The sequence below is a fragment of the Leuresthes tenuis genome, unplaced genomic scaffold (genome assembly GCF_036924035.1).
Source record: "Leuresthes tenuis unplaced genomic scaffold, fLeuTen1.0.hap1 SCAF_6, whole genome shotgun sequence".
NCBI lineage: Eukaryota > Metazoa > Chordata > Actinopteri > Atheriniformes > Atherinopsidae > Leuresthes > Leuresthes tenuis.
Window position 1 is genome coordinate 31,821,396 of NW_027325360.1, and position 5,268 is coordinate 31,826,663.

At 40.4% G+C, this 5,268-nt stretch overlaps 1 non-coding gene across 1 annotated transcript; it reads left to right on the forward strand.

Annotated features, from left to right (window-relative positions):
* The first annotated feature begins 5,154 nt into the window (after positions 1-5,154).
* Positions 5,155-5,268, forward strand: LOC140310670 (U5 spliceosomal RNA). The gene has a single exon (XR_011916719.1). It is a non-coding gene; the product is annotated as a U5 spliceosomal RNA (small nuclear RNA).

Sequence of the window (5,268 nt, forward strand, 5' to 3'; positions counted from 1 at the left end):
AGAAAAACATTGGACTTTGCAGTAGAAGAAGTTGAAATCCATCTACACATTGATAAATATGAAGGACAAAGCAGTTCCCACTTGCCCATAAGAAAATAAGCTTATTCTCGGATTCCTGATCCTTCAGTGTTGCTCTTTCTTCTACTGCAAAATACAATGTTGTTCTTTGTTGAAGTCGATCTAGACATTGATAAATATGAAGGAAAAAGCAGTTTTAACTTGGTTTGAGTGAATTAATTCATTTTATACATAAAATCCGAAATCGTGCAGAACTAATGAAAATAAGCTTATTCTCGGATTCCTAAAACTTTTGATTTGCTCTTTCTTTTATTGCAAAGTACAACGTTGTTTTTTTGTTTAAATCTATCGAGACATTGATAAATATGAAGGTAAAAGCCGTTTTAACATAGTTTGAGTGAAGGAATTAATTTTATAGATATATTTTTTATTTTCTAACACATTTTTCAGCAATTATGGTCGGAGATTCACACCTACTCACAGCCGAACAACTCCGCTCCCGCATTTGATGGTGTATAGTTGGGCATTCTCACCCTTTCTCATCAGCTTTTTGCAAATTATGATCTGACATTCACACCTACTTGCAGTCGAAAAGCTCTGCTCCCGCTTTTGATTATGTATGGTTGGATATTCGAACCTTTTCTTAACTGCTTTTTACATATTTTGGTTGGACGTTCACACCTTCTTGTAGCCGAACACTTCCATTCCTGCTTTTGATGATGTATGGTTGGGCATTCACACCTTTTTTTTGCCCATTTTTCAGGAATTATGGGTGGACATTCACACCTTGCAGCTGAACACCTCCTATCCCACTTATGATCATGTGTGGTTTGATTTTCGAAAAGTTTCTTTCATGTTTTCTAGCAATTATTGATGGACATGTAGACCTTCTTGCAGCTGAACACCTCCGCTCCCGCTTATGATCATACATTGTCAGGCATTCGCACCTTGTCTTACCCACTTTTTACAAACTTTAGTCGAACAGTCACACCTACTTGCAGCCGAACACAACCTCTCTCGCTCAATGATGATGTATGGACCGGCATTCTTACCTTTTCTAACACATTTTTCAGCAATTATGGTCGGAGATTCACACCTACTCACAGCCGAACAACTCCGCTCCCGCATTTGATGGTGTATAGTCGGGCATTCTCACCCTATCTCATCAGCTTTTTGCAAATTATGATCTGACATTCACACCTACTTGCCGTCGAAAAGCTCTGCTCCCGCTTTTGATTATGTTTGGTTGGATATTCGAACCTTTTCTTAACTGCTTTTTACAAACTTTGGTTGGACGTTCACACCTTCTTGTAGCCGAACACATGCACTCCTGCTTTTGATGATGTATGGTTGGGCATTCGCACCTTTTTTTTACCCATTTTTCAGGTATTATGGGTGGACATTCACACCTTCTTGCAGCTGAACACCTCCTCTCCCACTTATGATCATGTGTGGTTTGATTTTCGAAAATTTTCTTTCATGTTTTCTAGCAATTATTGATGGACATTTAGACCTTCTTGCAGCTGAACACCACCTCTCCCGATTTTGATTATGTATGGACAGGCATTCTTACCTTTTCTAACACATTTTTCAGCAATTATGGTTGGAGAATCACACCTACTCACGGCCGAACAACTCCGCTACCGCATTTGATGGTGTATAGTCGGGCATTCTCACCCTTTCTCATCAGCTTTTTGCAAATTATTCTCTGACATTCACACCTACTTGCAGTCGAACACCTTCTCATCCGCTTTTGATTATGTTTGGTTAGATATTCGAACCTTTTCTTAACTGCTTTTTTACAAACTTTGGTCGGACGTTCACACCTTCTTGCAGCCGAACACCTACGCTTCCGGTTTTGATAGTGTATATTCGGGCATACGAACCTTTTCTTACCCGCTTTTTACAAACCATGGTCGGACTTTCACACCTTCTCTTAGCTGAACAACTCCGCTCCCTCTTTTGATTGTGTACAGTCGGGTATTTTAACCTTTTCTTACCCGCTTTTTACCAACTATGATCGGACATTCACACCGTCTTACAGCCGAACACCTCCGCTCCCTCTTTTGATGGTGTATGTTCGGGCATTCGAACCTTTTCTTACCCGCTTTTTACAAACCAGGATCGGACTTTCACACCTTTTAGTAGCCGAAAACCTCCGCTCCCGCTATTGATTGTGTAGAGTCGGGTATTTTAACCTTTTCTTACCCGCTTTTTACCAACTATTGTCGGACATTCACACCGTCTTAGAGCGGAACACCTCCTCTCCCGCTTATGATCATGTACGGTTTGATGTTCGAAAATTTACTTTCTTGTTTTAAAGCAATTATTGATGGACATTCAAACCTTCTTTTTGATGGTGTATAGTCGGGCTTTCGAGCCTTTTCTTCCCGGTTTTTACAAACCATGGTCGGACTTTCACACCTTCTTGTAGCCGAACAACTCCGCTCCCGCTATTGATTGTGTACAGTCGGGTATTTTAACCTTTTCTTACCCGCTTTTTACCAACTATGGTTGGACATTCACACCTTCTTACAGCAGAACACCTCCGCTCCCTGTTTTGATTATGTATGGTTTGACATTCGCACCTTCTCTCACCCACCTTTTACTATGGTCGGCCATTCACAGCTTCCTCTCCACCATACTTGTATGGTGGGATATTCACACCCACTTCCATCCGAAGACCTCCGCCCCCACTTTTGTTGATATTTAGTCGGTCATTCGCACCTTACCCGCTTTTGGCAAACTATGGCCTTCTTGCAGCCGAACACCTCTGATCTCGCTTTTGATGATGTAAGGTTGGGCATTCAGACCTTGCTTCACCTGCTTTTCACCAAATATAGTCGGACATTCACACCTTCTTGCAGCCAAACGCTTCCGCTTTTAGTGTTCTATGAGGCATTCACATATTTTTTTTCACCGTATTTTATAGATTATGGTTGGAAATTCTCACCCACTCTCATCCGAAGACCTCTCCTCCCGCTTTTGTTTATATATAGTCGGGCATTCGAACCTTTTCTTACCCGCTTTTTACAAATTATGGTCGAACATTCACTCCTACTTGCAGCTGAATACTTCCGCTCCACCTTTTAGGTATGTATGGTTGGCATTTGCACCTCTTTTTATACTGATTGCTGAAGATTAAGTTGTTCTTTCTCAAACTACAAATTTTTTTTAATTGTTGAAACTTGATTTGAAGTGGATAAATAAGGAGGACAAACAGTTTTAAGTCAGGCTGATAGAAGGAATTAATTTTATAGCAAAATCTGTATTTCGTCATATGTCGAGAGATGCTTATTGCTGAAGAAGTTCTTTCTCATTCTACAAAGTACAACGTTGTTTATCGTTGAAACTTGATTAGACATGAATAAATATGAAGGACAAAGCAGTCTTAACTTGGTTTGAGTTAATGAATTCGTTTCATAGGAGAATCCGAATTCGTGCATAACTCATAAAATAGAGCTTATTTTCGGATTCCTGAAGAATGAGTCTGGTTCTTTCTCATAATACAAAGTTTGTTGTTTATTGTTGAAACTTCATCAGAAGTGAAGAAATAAATGAATGCCTATCAACAAATGTGGGATCTAAACTCTAGTGCTTCCTCTAAAATAATTTCCTTTCTCAATTTAGAAATGTGTGTGTGTAAGTCACAACACCCGTGACACCAAAACGGCTTTCTTTTCTCTACACTCTGCACTATGAGCACACACACCAAATCAGAAAGGCTTTTTTCTCTCTTTTCTACATTATGGACTGTGGGGACACAAAACCGCTCTCTCTCTTTTTTTTTTTTATCGTGTGCCAGGGCGTTGTCTCACGTATTAGATTATGCTTAAGATACGAATGGGTTTATCAGTCACATCAGAATCCATACATACTGATCCTCCCGTAATAAAATGGTCGGATCTTATCAAACACACTTTGTTTCTTGTGACAATCAAGTCAGCGAAACAGCGTATACACGTCAAGACACTGAATCAAGTTTGCCACAAGAACTCATAAGTTTGGCAGTATTGCTCTGCCGTCAGCAATCATACACCCATTTTATTTTCGTGAGACATGTGCAAGCACCTGTTCATCTACTGTTCTATCACTATGAATTAGTGATCTATTATCAATAAGGATACTTCTACAACTACTATCAAAGTATGTCCAGACTTCTTATGTTGTCAGTTGCTATATATGAATAAGTGGGTAGCTACTGACAAGCATTAAGCATGTCACACAGCCCAAACATATAACATTTCAGGACACACCACACAGTTAACAACCACAGTGAAGCGTGTCAAAGCCCAAACATGTAACATTCAACAGGACACTTACACAACACATTCAAATCAAACAGGCAGACAACATACAAGAACATATACCCCAGCCGGCATTGCTCCCTGCCTATTTTCGTACAGCACACTATGTGTGCGCACACCTTTATTCACAAACTCTTCAACTTATACTCTTTTACCGAAGCTGCTACAGCTCGATTGGCCGAATACCCTTTGATCCTATTTCGGTGAATTTGACATCTGCCTTACATATAACAGATTAGCGGTTTAGCAGTTTTAATTTAGTTTGAGTGAAGGAATTCATTTTATAGCAAAATCCGAAATCGTGAAGAACTCATGAAAGTAAGCTTATTCTCGGATTCCTGAAACTTTAGATTTGCTCTTTCTTTTACTGCAAAGTACAACGTTGTTTTTTTTGTTTAAATCTTTCTAGACATGGTAAATATTAAGGACAAAGCAGTTTTCACATAGTTTGAGTGAAGGAATTCATTTTATAGATAAAATCCCAAGAGTCTGCTGAGAAAAGAGAGTGAATGCGAAGTAGACTTTAACACGGCTATGGGAGCGAGCCGAGTGTGGGCTAACCGGGAGAATTGCTTGAAAGAAACGCGACACCGAATGAGCGATCAGAACAAAGCCTCAATACGGGATTCTCGTGGTGTTTTTGTTGCTGCCTTGTCTTTTGCACAGAGTAAAAGACAAGGCAGCCATCGAATAGGGCCCGATTGTTCCTAGTTGGTCAGCCGAGGAGCAAGGGGGGGGGGAGCAAGCGTCTCAACCAAGCAAAGCTCACCATGGGGAAGGTGGCTATGCCAACTAGCCTGATGCCCTGCTCCCGCAGTGACGGATAATCGTACTCTGGTTTCTCTTCATAACGTACAAGTCTTTCGCCTTTTACTAAAGATTTCTGTGGAGAGCAGCACTAATGAGTTGTTTCTATTTTTGGCAGGCTTTACCTTTGCGGGTG